Source organism: Mustela erminea, chromosome 1 (genome assembly GCF_009829155.1).
Source record: "Mustela erminea isolate mMusErm1 chromosome 1, mMusErm1.Pri, whole genome shotgun sequence".
In the NCBI taxonomy this organism is placed as follows: Eukaryota; Metazoa; Chordata; class Mammalia; order Carnivora; family Mustelidae; genus Mustela; species Mustela erminea.
The window spans coordinates 54,334,711-54,355,271 of NC_045614.1; the positions used below are offsets into that span (position 1 = coordinate 54,334,711).

The 20,561-nt window shown below is 38.4% G+C and overlaps 1 protein-coding gene and 1 pseudogene across 4 annotated transcripts in view; one reads left to right on the forward strand and one right to left on the reverse strand.

Moving 5' to 3' along the window:
- The window catches only part of RAF1 (Raf-1 proto-oncogene, serine/threonine kinase), an 86,399-nt gene that overhangs the window by 50,637 nt on the left and 15,201 nt on the right, over nt 1-20,561 (reverse strand). The window contains exon 1 of one of the 4 annotated variants that reach the window (XM_032327698.1): nt 14,333-14,449. The exons of the other annotated variants lie outside the window; for them this stretch is intronic. The gene's annotated coding sequence lies outside the window, so the exon portion shown is untranslated. Of the gene's footprint in view, nt 1-14,332; nt 14,450-20,561 lie in introns of those variants that run through there. 4 annotated transcript variants of the gene reach the window in all.
- LOC116580917 lies at nt 19,698-20,534 on the forward strand (annotated as a pseudogene).

A 20,561-nucleotide genomic window follows, 5' to 3' on the forward strand; every position in this document is an offset into this window, starting at 1 on the left:
GCTGAGCAACAAGGTCCAATGAAACTGAAATGAGTTCCCCTACCTTACAATGAAACTCAAAGACAACACGCATAACCCACTGCCCTCAAAGATTTCAATCGGCTGTTTAATCCTATCCTTTTAAAAATAAAAACACAGACTACTAAGGATTACCAGACATTTCAGGAACGCCTCTATCATGTGTGAAAAAGACCAAAACACAACAGAGAAAAAACCTACAACTAAATGACTTGAGCTATCAGATTAACTGGAGTTATCAAAATTGAGCTGACCAAATGCCTTGCATATTAAATTTTACAATGGGAGACCAGAAGATCCTATGAACTTCTAGAGAAAAAAAAAAAAAAAAATTAAGGATCAGGAATAAGAATGGCTTCAGGGGAGCCTAGCTGACTCAGTCAGTGGAACACATGTCTCTTGATCTTAGGGTCATGGTTTCAAGCCGCATGCTGGGTGTAGAGACTACTTAAAAAATAAAATCTTTTACTTGGTTTTTTTTTTAATTGTGTTTATTTTTGCGAGAAAGAAAGAGAGAAGAATGTGTGCATGTGCACATGAAGAGTTGAGAGGGGCAGATGGAGCAACAGACTCCCCACCAAGCCTGGGAGCCTGATGTGGGACTCGATTCCAGGACCCTGGGATCCTGACCTGAGCGGAAGGCAGACACTTAACTGACTGAGCCACCCAGGTGCCCTAAAAGCTTTTTAAAAAGGAAGAAAAGAATGGCTTCAAATTTCCCAATGGAGGGGTGCCTGGGTGGCTCAGTGGGTTAAGCCGCTGCCTTCGGCTCAGGTCATGATCTCAGGGTCCTAAGATCGGGCTCTCTGCTCAGCAGGGAGCCTGCTTCCTCCTCTCTCTCTCTGCCTGCCTCTCTGCCTACTTGTGATCTCTGTCAAATAAATAAATAAAATCTTTAAAATAAAATAAAATAAAATAAATTCCCAATGGAAAGACATAATGTAACAAAGCCTTCTAAATTCTAAAGGAAAATTATCTCTAAGTTAAAATAACCAGCCAAACTATCAAAAAAAGAAAGCTATTTTCAGATATTCAAATTACAAAATGTTTATACTCTTCATGATCCTTTTCTCAAGGAATTTGTTAGATAAGTAATAGTAAATCAACAAAGAGAAAAAGTTGAGATCTAGGAAATGGCATCCACAAAGGAAAGACCCAGGAGGTCAGTGGAGGAGGAAATCCCTAGATAACAATTATGTATCAGGGACAAGAAGCCATAATTACAGGGCACCTGAATAGCTCAGTCAGTTAAGCATCTGCCTTCAGCTCAGGTCATGATCTCAGGGTCTTGAGACGGAGCACTCCCCTCCCACCCCCACTCCTTGTCAGGTTCCCTGCTCCCCTGCTCAGCAGATTATCTGTCTTACCCTCTCCCTCTGCCCCTACCGCCACCCCAAGCTCACTCACTCTCTCTCAAATAAATAAAATCTTAAAAAAAAAAAAAAAAGAAGAAGAAGCCATAATTACATGATTAGCAAGCTCAAACTACCACCAACAGCTCTCATCCATATGATGGCTTTTTTTTTTTCTTTTCTTCAGAGAATTGACAGAGAAAAAGTAGGGGAAAAGTTCACATTTTTAAAGTTTTACATGATCTTATATCCCTTTAAGCACACTTTTTTTTTTAAAAGATTTTATTTATTTATTTATTAGAGAGATAGAGAGCACAAGTAGGCAGAGCAGCAGGCAGAGGGAGAGGGAGAAGCACACTCTTTGCTGAGCAGGGAGCCTGATGCGGAACTCCATCCCAGGACCCTGGGATCATGAACTGAACCAAAGGCAGCCGCTCAACGACTGAGCCACCCAGGCACCCCTAAGTACACTCTTATGGAGGAGGTAGTGAGACCTGTGCTGGGTCTTAAGATACTCTAGGTAGCTGAACAACATGAATAAAAGGGTCTTAACAGCATAGGGTTTCCCAAAGCATGGCCTATATTATTATTTACAGTTTATAAAATTATTTTAGGAAACTTGTAGATATGACAGAACAGATAAAGATCATGATAAGGAAAAAGTCTCAGTTTGGTATCTTTAATACTTCTTTAGCACTTCCTAATTTTTTTAATAAAAAATAATTTAAAAAGGATTTCCAACTCAAAGCCACTGACAGACCACCTATCTAACTAAAAATTAACACTGTTGTTTCTTTAATCTAGTACTACGTGTGATTCTTATTCTCCTAGCAGCTTCTTCTGGGCTCATTTTGACTATGTATTTGGAAAAGTGCTTTTAACACGTTTCTCCCCATTTTTGCGAAAAGAAATCAATATGCGACACTGAGTCACATCCATTCACCCTCAATACACCACATCTCCAGCAAAGAAACTACCACCTTCTTTGCTTCTTTGCTCAGGATGATAACATTCAACCCTTAACTCTGTAATTCAACAGCGCCAAACTACTTTCATCTTTTTAAGTTAAAATTCTTTAAAAAAAAAATACTATATTTACTATGGTATATGTTTATAAAGAATTTAAACTGTTTTTTGAACTATGCTAATATTTGTTAGAATTTACATTTATACTAGGAGTCTTAAATTGAATAGATGTTAGGTCGTGTGCCCCCATTTCACCTACAAGCCCTGTTATTTTTGGTATATGATTTGACAAAATGTATGGATTTTCAGGAACATTTAACACAATTGTGGCAGGAATGCCTGTATGGGTTTTCTATATATGGTAGTGTTTTAAAGTTTCCTTTAAGAAATAAATGTACTGGGGCGCCTGGGTGGCTCAGTCGGTTAAAGCCTCTGCTTTTGCTCAGGTCATGATCTCAGGGTCCTGGGATCAAACCCCACATCGGGTGCTCTGCTCAGTGGAGAGCCTGCTTCCTCCTTTCTCTCTCTCTGCCTGCCTCTCTCCCTACTTGTGATCTATGTCTGTCAAATAAATAAACTTTAAAAAACAAAAAGAAATGTACTATAAATATACTTAATTTTTAAACATGAGCTATTTAAAATAAAATATTAAGTAAGTAATATTATAGATGATTCTCTGTTCTAGGAAAAGGAAGGTAGTACAGGAATAACTAAAGTTGGTAAAACACTAGTCTAGCAAAGGCAATATATTTTTTGTTTATTGAAGTATATTTGAAATACCATATTAATTTCAAATATACAACATAGTAATTCATAATTTATATACATTATGAAATGATCACTGTGTAAGATTATTTACAGTCTGTCACCATCTATAGTTTTTATAATATTACTAACTATATTCCCTATACTATACATTACATCCCATGTCTTATTTATAACTGGAAGTCTGTACCTCTTAATCCCTTTCATCTATTTGGTCCATTCCCCCACTCTTCTCCCCTCCAGAAACCATCACTTTGTTCTTCATATTTATGAATCTATTTCTGTTTGTTCATTTGTTTTGCTTTTTAGATTCCACATGTAAGTGAAATCATATGGTATATGTCTTTCTCTGCCCGACCTATTTTACTTATCATAACACCCTTTAGGTCCATCCATGTTATCACAAATGGCAACATTTCATTCCTTTTTATGGCTGAGTAATATAATACCTCTGTGTGTGGGCACACATGCGCCTGCCACATCTTCCTTATCTATTCATCTACTGATGGACACTTAGGTTGCTTCCATTATCTTGGCTACTGTGTAAATAATGCTGCAATGAACATAGGGGTGCATATCTTTTCAAATTAGTGTTTTCATTTTCTTCCCATAAATACCCAGAAGTGGTACTGCTGAATCATTTAGTAGTTCTACCTTTAATTTTCTAAAGAACCTCCATACTATTTTCCATAGTGGCTGTTCCAATTTTCATTCCCACCAACAAAGTATGAGGGCTCCCTTTTCTCCACATACTTACCTGCACTTGTTAAATCGCGTCTTTTTTTAAGATTTTATTTATTTGACAGAGAGGCACAGCGAGAGAGGCAACACAAGCAGAGGAAGTGAGAGAGGGAGAAGCAGGCTTCCAACTGAGCAGGGAGCCCAATGTGGGGCTTGATCTCAGAACCCTGGGATCATGACCTGAGCTGAAGGCAGACACTTAACGAATGAGCCACCGAGGCACCCCAAATCATGTCTTGTTGATAACAGCCATTCTGACGGCTATGAGGTGATAATCTCACAGTGAGGTGGGTTTTTTTTTAAGATTTTATTTATTCATTTGAGAGAAAGTTAAGAAAAGAACGCAAGTGTGCACATGCACACACATGAGCCCAGGTGGTAGGGGCAGAGGGAGAGGGAGAACCAAGAGTCCCGCTGAGCAGAGAGACCAATATGGGACTCAGTTCCAAGGTCCTGGGATCATAACCTAAGCTGAAGGCAGACACTTAACAAACTAAGCCACCCAGGTGCCCCTCTCACTGTGGTTTAGGTTTGCATTTCTCTGATGGGTAGTTATATTGAACATTTTTGTCTAAAACAGGCAATATGTTCTTTAAATAAATGAGCTTGTACTTTGCCATTACTTATCGGTCAGGGTTTTAAGCAAGTCTGGTCATCAATAAAATCCTAGCAATGAAATCTAGAGCTTTTCTCAGACTAATGCTCCTTCTGCTGTCCTCCTAAAGAGCCTTTCATTCCAGTTATGGAATGAATAAGTCACGAGGATAAAAGGTATAGCATAGGGAATATAGTCAATGGTATTATAATAGCATTGTATGGAGATAGATGGTAGTTCACTTGTGGTGAACATAGCATGACATATTATCACTATGTTATACACCAGAAAATAATGTAACATTGTGTGCCAATTATACTTCAAGAAAGAAAGAAAGAAAGAAAGAAAGAAAGAAAGAAAGAAAGAAAGAAAGAAAGAAAAAGAAAACAAACTTAAAGACATAGACAGACTTCCATTATACTACACTTCCAGGGGTTTCTTCTGTCTCCAATTCTCTCTCTTAAGAGCTATCTGTTTTGCTGGCTTCTATTGTTCCTCCTGCCTCAACCATAGATGTACTGCAAGACTCTATTCTACTATACTTTCCAAGTGTTCCAGAGCCTTTCTACCCTGAATTACTGCCTCCATTAGTGAAAACTGTGCTGGACAACTCTATGCTATTTCTCAAACCCACACTCCTCTTTTGAGAACTTCCCTCCTTCACCCACAGGAATAAACCCAGAGCAGCCATATTTTCATATTCATGATTCTGTCCCTCTAGGTCCCACTACAACTGAATGCAGCAAGGATCCAAGCTGGGACTTGATATGAAATTGAGAGACTAGACAGAATGGTCCTTTGAAATGAAAACATGTAAACTCAATTGGTCCATGTAGGTCCTTAACAGTAAAGCCAGTTTACCGGTGAGATGGCAATATTCTCCAAACTTATCTACAGATTCAACACAATTCCTACCAGAATACACTTCTTCATAAAAATTGACAAGCTGGGGCACCTGGGTCGCTCAGTCATTAAGCGCTTAGCCTTCGGCTGCGGTCATGATCCCATGGTCCTGGGACAGAGCCCCACATCCAGCTCCCTGCTCAGGGGAAGGCCTGCTTCTCCCTCTCCCACTGCCCCTCCCCCTGCTTGTGTTCCCTCTCTCTCACTGTCTCTGTTAAGATAAAAAAATCTTTAAAAAAAAAAATTGACAAGCTGACCCTAAAATTCAAATGGAAACTCAAGGGACCCAGGATAGCCAAAACAATCCTGAAAAAGAAAAACAAAGTTAAAGGAGTCACAATATAATTTCAAAACTTATTACCAAGCTACCATAATCAAGTATGGTGTTGTCAGAATAGACATACAGGTAAGTGGAACAGAACTGAGAAAGGTGCCAAATAACTCAATGTCATAGCAACTGGGTATCCACCTGCGAAAGAATAAAGGTGGGGCCCTACTTCACAGCATATACAAAAATTAACCCAATGGTTCAAGACCTAAATGTAAGAGCTAAAACTCTGAAACTATAAAACTCTTAGGAAGAAACACGGGAGTAAATCTTCATGATCCTGGATTTGGCAGTGGCTTCTTAAGATATACCACCAAAACTACAAGCAACAAAAGAAAAAATAAACTGGACTTCATCAAAATTAAAAACGTCTGTGTTTCAAAAGACACCATAAAGAAAGTGAAAGACAACCCTAAGAATGGGAGAAGATATTTGCAAATAATATATCTGAAAGGGATTTGCATATATAATATGAATATTTTAGAGAATATAGAATTCCTACAATCAATAATTTAAAAGACAACCAAATTTTAAAATCTGGCAAAGAATTTGAATAGACATTTTGTTAAAGAAGATACGGAAAGAGCCAAAAAGAATACAAAAAGATGCTCAACATCACTAATTATTAGAGAAATGTAAATCAAAACCACAAAATACCACTTCACACCTATTAGAATAGCTACTACTCAGAAAGACAGAAAAAAGAAGTCTTGGCAAGGGTGTAGAGGGCTTGGAACCCTCTATGCAGAACTGCTGGTAGGAATGTAAAATTCGCAGCCACTAAGGGAAACAGTATGGCAGTTCCTCAAAAAATTAAAAATAGAATTACTCTATGATTCAACAAGTCTACTTCTGAATAGTATCACAAGAATTAAAAGCAGGGTCTCAAAAAATATATACACACACCCATGTTCATAACAACATTATTCCTAAAAGCCAAAGCTGGAAACAATTCAAGCGTTCAAAACAAAACAAAAAACAATTCAAGTGTTCATAGACTCATAAATGGAAAAATAAAATGTAGTACATCCAAACAATGGACTATTACTTAGTCATTAAAAAAGAAATGAAGTACTAATACATGCAACTCTTGATCTCAGGGTCATGGGTTCAAAACCCACATTAATAATATAATAAAAAATTAATGGTAATAAATAACATAAAAATAAATATTGTATGATTCCACTTATATTACATACCTAGTCAAATTCATAGAAATAAAAATTGTAGTTGCCAGGGGCAGCAAGGGTAGGTAGTACTGGGGAGTTCAATGAATGCAGAGTTTCAGTCTGCAATGATGAAAAAATTCTGGAGATAGACAGTGGTGGATGGTTGCAGAGTATGTATATACTTAATGTCACTGAACTATACATATAAAAATAATTAAGGCAGTAAATTTGTTACGTATTATTTTACCATAAAAAAAGTTAAAAAAAAAAAAAGAGCATTTACAGTTGCCTAAACCTACTGTCATTAATAGCATGTTGATTATTACATATCAAAAAAAATTAAAATCACAGATACTAAATTTAGAGGCACTGGGGAAACCCATATACCTCCCTGGTTTCATCTTATAATTGAGGTGGATAGGATAATTGAGGTGGGTAGGACTATATACGTTCCACTCCTAGCTTAGAATCTTGCAATCCCTGGGGACTCCAAATGTTTAAAAAAAAATTTTTTTAAGTATCCACCTGCTACTTCCAGTATTTCTAAATAAACCTAATAAAAATTATTCTTTTATCTTCCAAAAGACTGCCCAGAGCAATAAAAAACATTAGGCTTCTCTCTTTCCTACAGACTAGAATTATATATAGGCTTTTAGGTTGCACTAGTAGGTTATTAGAACCTTAGACAGCAGCACTGTTCCTAATAGCAAAAAACACCCAATCAACAGAGGAAGGGATATCCAAGTGATGCAATATTACTTAATCATTAAAAGGAATGAAATACTGATACATGCCTCAACATGGATGATGATGTAAGTCGATCATAAAAATCCATAATACATGACTGCATTCATATAGAAGTTCAGAACAGATAAGCACATAAAGACAAGAAGTAGATTAGGGCTCGGGAGATAGAGGTTTGGAGGGTTATAGCTAAGGGGTTTCTTTATGGGGATGATGGAAATGTTCTAAATCTGACTGTGGTGATGGTTACACAACTGTTAAAATACAATCAATTATATACTTTAAATGGGTGAATTGCATGGTATGTGATATCTCAATAAAGCTGTCACCTAACAAAGAGGCAGGTTTGCAATATCTCAGGAGGCCATCTGGGTTTCTGAGCTATTTCCTGACTCTACTCATACATCCTGCAACTTTTCTTGCCCCAAACCACAGTATCCACCTACAAAATTCACTATTATATTTAATCTAGTTTGAAAAGGATACTGTTCCTTGCATCTAACAGTCCTAAGAAAAAAACATTTCTATCCTTAAGAAGTAAAAAAAAAAAAAAAAAAATCTGCTAAATAAATGACTAACAAGCAGCAACAATTTGACTGCTTACTACATTCTGGGACCAAACTAGCACTTTCTATCAATTACTTAAGAAGCAGAACAGTTAGTGGAAAGAGGAAAGGTACGGGGTTTGAAATCCAACTTCACTACAGGCTTATCTAAACTTGGGCAACTTATTTTAAACTACTTGGGTCTCAGGTTCCTCAGCTATAAAATTAAAACAGTAATAACACAAACAGTACAAAATCACAGTAAAGAATAAGATAAAGTATGTAAAGTACCCAGATTAGCATCTAGTACACAGCACTCTGAAAGTAAGCAAAAATTGTGCACCTCTTATATTACAAATTTTTCAGGGAAGCTGAACTTAGTTTGGGGTGGTCTATTATGCTCACTAGCAAGCTTAAAAACTAGAGCATCATTTAGTGGCAGGTATGGAGGTTAACTTGAGACCTCTGAGAGTTTTAACTTCTGAAAGTTCAATCTCTGGGAGTTTTAGCGAATTCAAGAACTCCCAGCAACTGAATATAGAATCTAGAGCATGTGCACATTTACATCTTTCTGGGGCACATCCTTAGCTGCTATAGACACTTGAAAGCAATGCATGATCCATAAGGAATCGAGTACCACTAGGAAAAGTAGCAGCAGCAATTAGAAACCCTCTGAACAGCTCTTCCTTTGCTCATTTCTGACTTACTATTTTATATACCAGTAACACAGTTTTTAACAGCTCAAGTATATTTACCCATTATACTTCTATATAGACTAACAAATGAGGTAGGAGATATATACATATTATTTAACTATAGTAAAACTATATACTCTACTGTAAGGTAGAAATATTATAATAAAGAGATACAAATGAGACAGAGCGGTACATTCTGAAACAAAGGCACCTGAAACAATGGTGGGGAAAAGCTTATTTCAAGAAGAAAGACACTTAACTATTACTTGACAATTACTTAATTAACTATTACTTGCCTCCTCTAAACTGTTAAGTTCCCTGAGGGCAGGAACCAATCTTCAGCTCCTTCACCTTGCAAGGGGTCTGGGAGAGCAGGTGCTCCAACATACACTGAATAAATGAATGGATGAGCAACTCAACCAGTACTTGCTGACAAATTTAATTCACCTAGCAGCTTACTCTTTGAATTGATTTTCCTAAGTACAGGGTCCCAGATATTTGAAGTGAATTATAGGTGGTTTAGTGGTAAGCTGAGTACCATTATTTAAAAGTTTTGAGGTTGCAAGTAACAGAAAACCCAACTCAAACAGCATAAATAAAAATAACTTACTGGGTCATTTAACTAACAAGACCCAAGACAGAACGGCTTCAGGAAAGCTTGATCCAATGATACCACTAATGATCTGGTTTCTTCTGCTTTCTTTTCTCTGCCTTCCTTGGTGTTTGTTTTGTTCTAAAGCTAGCAATCCCCAATCCTAAGCCTTAAGTACTAGTGACTACAAGTAGATTCTGAGAGCTACATGCATTCTCACCTCACTCTAGGAGGTAAACAGCATTTATCAAGGAAGATCGCTGGAATAAGGAACCCCCAAACATGACTTCACATCTCACTGACCTTCAGTGAGTCACTGTGAGCAAATCATTATGTCCAAATGGTTGGGCTTTACTTACTGCTTTAAGCTAATCAAACTCTCCCCTAAAGCTAAGGATGAGGTCAATGTCATTAAAACCGAATGGCTGTGGGGTACCTGAATGTCTCAGTAAGTTAAGGCATCCGTCTGACTCCTGGTTTCAGCTCAGATGATGATCCCATGGGTCATGAGATGAGTCCCTCACCGGGCACAGCAGGGAGTCTGCCTTGAGATTCTCTCCCTCTGCTCCTCTTCTCACTCACATGCACACACTCTCAAATGAATAAATCTTAAAACAAACAAACAAAAACTGAATGGCTATATAATAGGGAATAAGAGTTGACAGTTCCTCAGAGAAAAATATGGGATACTTACCATGGGCTGGGGGGATGACAGAAATAAGTGTCTACTTCAGTAGTTTGCGGGTAACAATTATCGAAATCAAGGGATTAAAGGAAGGAATTTAGAGAAATATCCTCAAATTGGCCTACCGGGCATATTCTTAAATGGTACAACCAAGGGGCACCTGGGTGGCTCAGTTGGTTAAGCACGTATGCTCAGGTTGTGATCTCAGATCCCTGCCCAGTGGGGAGACTACTTCTCCCTCTCCTTCAGCCCCTCCCCCTCCTCATGCTTGCACATGTATGCTCTCTCTCTCTCAAATAAATGAATAAAATCTTTAAAAATGGTACAACCAAAATTCAAGTAATACTTCAAGCCTCTCAAACATTAACACTGTTCATACAACACCCACCCATGACAAATCAAGCAAGTAACATAGGTCTTCTTAAGCCCTTGTGGCTCTGTTTTCTAGCAAATCTCAGAGGCTGATCCTAAGAAGACAAAAGCCCTATTGAGCAGGCAGGGGTCATGATACCAGAAGTTTTCTTGTTCAGTTGCTTCTCTGGAACACATCTGTTATGAGGACCAGGGAAATAAAATTTCCAAAAAGTAAAATATGAGACATAATAAAAAAGACTTGACAGATAAAGAGAAACAAAACTCAACATCTTCCAAGCAACTACCGTGAGTTAGGCCCTGAGCATACATATAGGTCTTTGTCCACTATTTCATTTAATCCACATAACTCTGAGGAAGATGTTCTTTGTTTCAATTAAAGATAAAACCTTTAAAAAGTTACATAATTTTGGGCGCCTGGGTGGCTCAGTTGGTTGGACGACTGCCTTCGGCTCAGGTCATGATCCCGGAGTCCCGGGATCGAGTCCCGCATCAGGCTCCCAGCTCCATGGGGAGTCTGCTTCTCCCTCTGACCTTCTCCTCGCTCATGCTCTCTCTCACTGTCTCTCTCTCAAATAAATAAATAAAATCTTTTAAAAAAAAAAAAAAAAAGTTACATAATTTTGCCTTAAATGAGTTTAAATCTAAACTAGGCAACCTAGACCATAAATAAGTCACTACCCTTTTGGACCTCAAGTTACGTACTCTGTAAATATGGAGTTCAATGATAGGAACTTTATTGACCTTTCTAACTTTAACATCTTACCATGATTCCAGTCATGATAACCTAACAAATACTAAACTTTCTAATATGGAACATGCTTCTTTATTAGTTTTCCAAATAAACTATCCTTGACCATCTCCTTTCCAAGTATATTCTGCCCCTCCCTATCATTCCTCACTTTGCTCAGCTTTATAGTTTTCACAATATTTTACACCACTTAATAGAATACTTTGAAATCGTATTAATTATCTGCCTACCCAATAACTAACATTTGCCTCTCCAATAGATTGTATGCTGCAAGAAGCTAAGTTCAGTTCACCCTTATAATCCCATCACCTTTAACAGTGTCTGGCATCTAGGTGCCTGGGTGGCTCAGCTGGCTCAGCGTCTGCCTTTGGTTCAGGTCATGATCCCAGGGTCCCGAGATTGAACCCCACATCAGGATCCCTGCTCAGCAGGGTGTCTGCTTCTCCCTCTACCTCTCCCCCGACTCATGCTCACTCTCCCTTGTTCTCTCTCTCTCTCTGAAATAAATAAAATCTTAAAAACAAAAACAGTGTCTGGCATACAGCAGCAGGTCCTTAAGACATTTCCTAAATAACAAATGCTGGCAACTGAGTCCAATGAGTGCTGAGTTCTAACAAATCATCAGTGCACTCATTATGCATCACAGTATGCTAAGGAGCTACACTCTTAAGACTAGAACACTGACAACTGTGGAATTCTGCAACTGTAGAACATGCACAATGCAACCGTTTACTGGCAGTCAGCTGAAGTCATGTGAGAGCTCATCATACAGATTCCAAACAGACAAAAACCAGCTATTAACACCCAACTGAAGTCATTACGAAATTTTACAATGCTGGAGTTATATCTAAAGTTTTATTTACTAGAGTTGTTTGGCATTTCTCTTCACAGTTGTTTTATTTTAAAAATAAAACCTGCGCCTGGGTGGCTCAGTGGTTAAGCCGCTGCCTTCGGCTCAGGTCATGATCTCGGGGTCCTGGGATCGAGTCCCGCATCGGGCTCTCTGCTCAGCAGGGAGCCTGCTTCCTCCTCTCTCTCTCTCTGCCTGCCTCTCTGCCTACTTGTGATTTCTCTGTCAAATAAATAAATAAAATCTTTAAAAAAAATAATAAAATAAAATAAAACCAAGCACCATCCCTGTTCACCTGCACTGGCACACGTAATAAACATTTTCACCTACACACACATATCCAATTTACCTAAAAACATACCGATGAAGAGTGCCTGAGAGGCTCAGTGAGTTAAGCCTCTGCTTTGGGCTCAGATCATGATCTCAGAGTCCTGAGATGGAGCCCCAAATCAGACTCTGCTCAGCCAAGTAGGCTGCTTCCCTCTCTGTCTCTGCCTGCCTCTCTGCCTACTTGTGATCTCTGTGTGTCAAATAAATAAAATCTTTAAAAGAAATACCGCTGAGGGGAGCCTGGGTGGCTCAGTGGGTTAAAGGCTCTGCCTTCAGCTCAGGTCATGATCTCAGGGTCCTGGGATAGAGCCCCACATCGGGCTCTCTCCTCTGCAGGGAGCCTGCTTCCTTCTCTCTCTCTCTCTCTGCCTGCCTCTCTGCCTACATCTCTGTCAAATAAATAAAAAAAAATTTAAAAAAAAAAACGCTGAAAATAAAAAGTGGTTTTAAAACCACAGTGCCCCTACTAAAGAAATATAGAACTGTGTTTTTAAATATGGATAAGATCACATAGAATGCAAAAGAATGTCTAGAAAGAGAAGGATTTCAGGTGTGGAAGTGGAAAGAGTTCAGCTTAAAGAAAATACAGTAAGGGGCACCTGGGCGGCTCAGTGGGTTAAGCCTCTGCCTTCGGCTCAGGTCATGATCTCAGGGTCCTGGGATCGAGCCCCATGTCGGGCTCTGCTCAGCAGGGAGCCTGCTTCCCTCCCTCTCTTTAAAAAGAAAAAGAAAATACAGTAATACCCAAATATACTGGGTACATGTCCCAAAAGAAGAATGCTTTCTTAAGCATAACCATAACCATACAATGCTAGTTATAGTTTAGGTTCTTGGATGCTAATTTAACAAGTTCTTCATATACAGATGTTGTCAACCACAAAACTAACCAGACATTCAGTACAATTAAGAAGAAAAAACAAACAATTTCCAGAACGTGTAAAAGCTACATTTTGGGGAAGCTGATACATTTTCACATCATGCTTGCAAATGATTCTATAATCAGAGAGTAGTCATTACTTTCTCTGTATTTGCTATGGTTCAAATACCATAGGCCATAACAAAAGTCCCAAGAATAATATTTCATTTTAGTAAAAGGATAAATGAATTTCTCTGTGAATAAAAACAAGGACTACTGAATGTCAAAAGTTGTTTTTTTTTTTTAAATTTGTCAGAGAGAGAGAGACTCAGCAAGCAAGAGTGGCAGGCAGAGTCAGAGGGAGAAGCAGGCTCCCCGCAGAGCAAGGAGCCCGATGTGGGACTCGATCCCAGGACACTGGGATCATGACCTGAGCCGAAAGCAGCTGCTTAACCAACTGAGCCACCCAGGAGTCCCTGAATGTCAAAAGTTTTATTGGCAGGAGCTAATCAGCTGATTTCTATAGCTCAACATAAATTCTCAAACTCCTTCAATAATTAAAAAATACAGGAATGTTAAGAAAAACTTAACTTTTACAGTAAAACCCCATTTTTTAAAAAATCAAGAACACAAGGGCAACTGTGTGGCTCAGTCGATTAAGGAGCTGCCTTCGGCTCAGGTCTCCCAGAGGCCTGGGATCAAGTCGCACATCAGACTCCCTGCTCAGCGGAAAGCCTGCTTTGCCCCCTGCCCCTCACACCACTAGTGCTCTCTTGTGCACTCTCTCTCTCAAATAAATAAAATCTCAAAAAATAAAATAAAATCAGGAATACATTCCTGAGGGTTTCCATAGACACACACCAGTATAGCCAATGAGCTTTCTACTATATGGTAAGCAGAAAGCCCTGAAGACAAAAGGAAGTAATTTTCATCTCCTTACACTTTCCAGAAATAAGATTAATTAACTTTTTAAACATATAAACGTTTGGTAAAGCAAGGTGTAAGTTCTCTCCATAATATTGCACTTCTGACCTCAGGCAAGAAATCAAATGGCTATTAAGAGCATAGCACTTACCATTCAACGGCTCTTCTTCAGCTCTATTGACGAAGGCAAAAAGCTGTACTGTATTTCCAGAGAGTCTGCAGAGTTCTGAGAACTGTTCCCACAATCCCCATGCAATCTACACAAAGCACCATGCAGCTGAGAAACCGGTTACAGCAGGTTACACTCTGGGTATGTAAACATGTTAAGGATCAAAGTAAGAGGGTAGTAAATATAGGGGCCATATCATGTTTGTGAAAAATTTTAAAGAAATCAAATTATTTCCTAGTACAATTCCTAATAAACTGCTGAGAAGTGATCTTAGAAAAAAACACTTGTGGGGCACCTGGGTGGTTCAGTTGTTAAGCGTCTGCCTTTGGCTCAGGTCATGATCCCAGGACCTAGCCCAGCATCCGGCTCTCTGCTTAGTGGGGAGCCTTAACCCCACTTAAGAACCTTAAGTGGGGTTCTTCCTCTCCCACTCCCCCTGCTTGTATTACTTCTCTGTCTCTTTCTCTCTCGGTCAATAAATAAATAAAATCTATTAATTAAAAAAAAAAAAGAAAGAAAGAAAAAGGAAAAAAACTTGTATAATTTATTCTGATGCTCATAATCCAGGAGAATACCAGGTTGTAATAAAAGTATTTTAATTTTAAACTCAACACATTCATTTCAGCCTTCTCACCCTGTGGCCCAGCTCCAGCAATAGTTTCAGTGAACTGATGCAGTCAGAGGTATTTCCAAAAATGAATAAAATAAAGTGCCAGATTGATAAAACATTAAGTTAGAAAACAAACTTCAAAAGCCCTGGGAGGGTCTCATTGTTTTTGCATTTTGGGTTTAGCAGATGGTATAAAAAATGTTTTGAAAACAAGACTATGTTTAAGCCACAAGATTATTAGGGAGCAAAACATACAAAGTACTTTTAAGTAGCCTCAGGACAAGTCAAATCTGAAAAGACTACAATTACGAAAATTTAACTACCAGTACTCAGGGTATAATTTCAAGTGATTTGAGTTCTCTGCTGCAAGGTCCATCTCCCACTTTAAAGCCTAATCTGAGGCATAAACATCTGTCTGGAAATGCTACTCTACCAACTTCTGGAGATTGAACTGGAACACTCACTGAACACTTCTCATTATCTTATCACAGCTCCTTTCCTGAAAGATGGGGTTAGATCCATTTGAACCATGGTAAGAAAAACCAATTTAAACAATCCTGATTAAAACAGGAAGCTTTACAGGAATTCAGCACTCAAGAATATAAAAGTCTGAGCACCTGGGTGGCTCAGTCAGTTAAGCATCTGCCTTCGGCTCAGGTTATGATCACAGGGTCCTGGAATGCAGTTGGGCTCTCTGTTCAGTGCAAAGTCCCCTCCTCCCTCTTACTCTGTACAAATCACCCTCCCGCCCCCCTCCCACCAAGTTCATGCTCACTGTCTCTCTCATCTCAAATAAATAAATAAAATCTTAAAAAAAGAAAAAAAATGAGTCTGCCTAGAAGAGTCAAGAAGCAGTTCGGCAAACTCAGGGTTAAAGCTGACTTTGTTTTATCCTCTCCATACCTTAGCCAAGCCAACCTACCAAATAAATCTTTCTATTGCCTTTCTGAGGAGGAGAACACACACAGAGCACACACACAATGTAAATACTTCATCCACATTTTAAATTTTCTTCTATAATCAGACATTCTGAAAAATCTCATTTTTGAGTTCTTCTTCAAATACTGTCTTTTTTTTAATTTTTTATTTTTTATAAACATATATTTTTATCCCCAGGGGTACAGGTCTGTGAATCACCAGGTTTACACACTTCACAGCATTCACCAAAGCACATATCCTCCCCAATGTCCATAACCCCACCCCTCTTCTCCCAACCCCCCTCCCCCCCAGCAACCCTCAGTTTGTTTTGTGAGATTAAGAGTTTCTTATGGTTTGTCTCCCTCCCAATCCCATCTTGTTTCATTTATTCTTATCCTACCCACTTACGTCCCCATGTTGCATCACCACTTCCTCATATCAGGGAGATCATATGATAGTTGTCTTTCTTTGCTTGACTTATTTCGCCAAGCATGATACGCTCTAGTTCCATCTACGTTGTCGCAAATGGCAAGATTTCATTTCTTTTGATGGCTGCATAGTATTCCATTGTGTATATATACCACATCTTCTTTATCCATTCATCTGTTGATGGACATCTAGGTTCTTTCCATAGTTTGGCTATTGTGGACATTGCTGCTATAAACATCCCGGTGCACGTGCCCCTTCGGATCACTTCAAATACTGTCTTACATTTCACTTAAAAATATTAAAGTGGTAGAGTAAACATACCTAAAGCAACCAGCATGCTGATGTCTTAAGATAAGGGGGGTTTTTTTGTTTTATTTTGTTTTTTAAAGATTTTATTTATTTATTTGACAGAGAGAGATTACATGTAGGCAGAGAGGCAGGCAGAGAGAGAGAGGAGGAAGCAGGCTCCCTGCTGAGCAGAGAGCCCATGTGGGACTCGATCCCAGAACTCTGGAATCATGACCTGAGCTGAAGGCAGCGGCTTAACCCACTAAGCCACCCAGGCGCCCCTTAAGATAAGCTTTTAAGAACTTCTTTAGCAATCTACCTAAAAGCTAATTTCTGAGAATGTAGCAATGCATTCTCTATGGTTGAGACTGATTTCAGAAAGTATACTTCAGTCAAGAGAATTTACAATTTGACACGCTTCAGTTTATTCAGCTCTCCTCTCCATTACCTCACAGGATTGTGAGAATTAGATAGGCTAAAGCAGATACCATTCCTATTTCTTTTTTAGAAGAAACGGTAAAATTCAAAAGGCTTTGTCACGATTTAAAAGAAAACATAAATTTTTCAAACCCTCAGATGGTAAATTCCAGTTCTATTACAACACACACTAATTTAAAAAATAAAATATTCTCAGGGGCACCTGGGTGGCTAAGTAGGTTAAGCATCTGCCTTTGGCTCAGGTCATGATATCCAGGTCCTGCGATTGAGTCTCATGGGCTCCCTGCCAGGGAACCTGCTTCTCCCTCCTCTCTGCTCTTCCCCCCAATTCATGCTCTTTGTCTCTCAAATAAGACCTTTTAAAAAATAAAAAATAAAATAACGTTTTAATGTTATTACTATAATACTACTTTGAAATAAATATTATTTACAAGGAATGGATAAGACCAGTATGTGAAGACAGGAAAATACATACCATGCCTTACGTTAACACATGCAATTTAAATCAGTCTTCATATTTAAAAGATTTTTACTTCATTTCTAAGTAATTAGTGATTTCCTTTAAATTATCTCAGAGCAGCTATATTTCTAGTGCTTTTTCTAAGTTGGCCTTTCTTCTTATCCTTTAAACAATACAGAATACAGAATATATAAAAAATCTGTTATTCAGAAAGCTCCCATAATCTTCAATAAATGGATCTGAATTTAATACAAATACAGTGAAGATTATATAAATTTCTTTTAAGTCATTCTTTTTTATCTTCATTCCAAAAATGTTCTCCCCAGAGTTGGCAATAAATGAACCTTAGATAAAATCTCCATGTAAGGGGTGCCTGGATGGCTCAGTGGGTTAAGCCTCTGCCTTCGCTCAGGTCATGCTCTCAGGGTCCTGGGATCAAGTTCTGCATCGGGCTCTCTGCTTGGCGGGGAGCCTGCTTCCTCCTCCCTCTCTCTCTCTCGCTCTCTCTCTCTCTCTGCTTGCCTCTCTGCCTACTTGTGAACTCTCTGTGTCGAATAAATAAAATCTTTAAAAAAAAAGAAAAGAAAACATCACATTTAAAAAAAAATCTCCATGTAAGTAGAACACTGCTGAATTATGAACCATGACTAATTCTGAATATTGGTCAATATAAAAGAATTCCTATACATCAAAATAACCTGGATACTATTCTAGAGTTAAAATTCTGTTAAAATTTTATCTAGCTGCCCTGGATTTCTCCCTGTTTTGAAAAGAGAGGAGGAGGAACTGGCAGCAAGAGCTTTAAAAGTCTAGACATCTGGCATAAATGACCTGATTATACTAAGGTGCCTGTTATTTTTTTTTTTTTAGGTGCCTGTATTTTTAAATAGCCTTTTATTTACTGACATCTAAATTTAAAGATTTACTTGTATTTCTTTTTCTCTTCTTGGTATGTTTTATAACATGTAAAGGTTAAATAATATATGGAAAGCACACAGTGTTAGCCTGAGACAGAAAATGTTACCCATTAACACTGTTATACAAACAATGGTGGTTCTATTGATTATAATAATCAGGAACTCTTCTAAATATCCCTTAAACCTCCAGCCTGAGTTCAAAGCCTAAAGCTCTTAACCACTGCTATACTATGTTCAAAACTTAAGCCCCAAGTTCCAAAGTACAGATCAACTGTGAAAGAGCTTGTTGAGCTCTCACATTACTTAGAACAACATTGACTATACACTATCTTATTCATTTGTTCTTTGCAAAGTGACTCCATATTCCTAGAGATACTCTGCAGAGCCTGCATGGGGCAATTCTGGATATTTTACCCATTAGCTTATCCTGGACTTGTACAGGACAACAACACACTGCTAAATTACTTACAATTAACAAACACAACTTTTCTGGAGAATACCTTTCTGCTGGGATTCATCATTTCCTCAAAAAGGTTATTTCTACTTTTCTAGGATAGGAGAAGTAAAATTTAATATCAAAGATAAAGAGAAAATAAACCAAATGCCATGTACAACTTACAGTGACTTAATGCGTAAGAGAAATATAAAATCTCCCAATTCACTGCTCTTTAAGTAAAATACAGGTAAAAGTAGCTCTATTTACACTATATGGTATACAATTATATTTGAAGTATATGTCAGTTTACATTTTAACTAGTAAACTAATTCAAGTATTCTAATATTTAAATATCTTTCTGATAAATCAGAAAATAGACTGGGAATATAAAGCAGGAGAAATGGTAACAATGAAATAAACGAAGTAATTCATAATTTTTAAAGCCACTAATAGCCATTCCGATCATAATACAATTCCAAAGATGTATCTCTACTCTGCTTTAACTACTTAATTGTATAATGAAGCTTTATTTTTTTAAACAGTTTGGCAGGTTTTGTTTTTTTTTTTTTTTTAAGATTTTATTTACTTATTTGACAGAGAAAGACAAAGCAAGAGAGGGAACACAAGCAGGGGGAGCGGGAGAAGCAGGCTTCCCGCAGAGCAGGGAGTCCAAAGAGGGTCTCAAACCCAGGACCCTGCGATCATGACTTGAGCTGAGGCCAAAGGCAGATATTTAACTGAGCCACCCAGATGCCCACATAATGAAGTTTTAAAATGGAAGCCAATAAATCATTTTAGATATCTTTGCACTATGCTCATTTTCCACAGAATTATCTATCACATAAAATTCCAAGCAGCTGACCAAAGTGAGGCGGCTGGGCAGGGGCTGGTAGCTCCGGCGGCAACCATGGCGTATAACGGCCTCACTGTGCCTCTCATTGTGATGAGCGTGTTCTGGGGCTTCGTCGGCTTCTGCGTGCCCTGGTTTATCCCTAAGGATCCCAACCGGAGAGTTATCATCACCATGCTGGTAACCTGTTCAGTTTGCTGCTATCTCTTGGCTGATTGCAATTCTGACCCAACTCAACCCTCTCTTTGGACCACAGTTGAAAAATGAAACCATCTGGTACCTCAAGTATCATTGGCCTTAAGGAAGAAGACCTGCTCGCCAGTGCTCCATCATTGAGGTCACGAAGAGAATTCCTCTAGATGCAAAGTCAACTCCAAACCCAGACCACCTTTGACTCACCTCTTTCGGCCATCAGCTGCCTTAAATACTCACACCACATTTGAATATCTTACTCTACAATGCAGTATTTTTTCCTGTTACCTTTTTTACATTTCGACAAATTATGTGCCTACTTAAACCTAAACTGTGCTGACTCTCTACAGCGTTCATGCACTCTTCTGAACTAGAAGGTGCTGTTCTTCTGGGAAATACATTGCTTTCTCCTGGGAACCTGTGAATTTGAAGATGACTCCTGCATGGTCACAGCATGGGACTCAGCGAAGTGTTTAACTGTCACAAGACAGAATCCAGTGGGGCAGTCAGTAGGAAAGCAGAGAGCTTGTTCAGAGGCAATATTTGTTCTAACAGAATTACACCAAGGTATATTTTCAGGATGACTTTCTTATTTCTGCCATCTACTGGAATAAATTATTTTTCTGCTTTCTGTGGAAAAAAAAAATTCCAAGCAGCTTTTTAATTTTTTTAT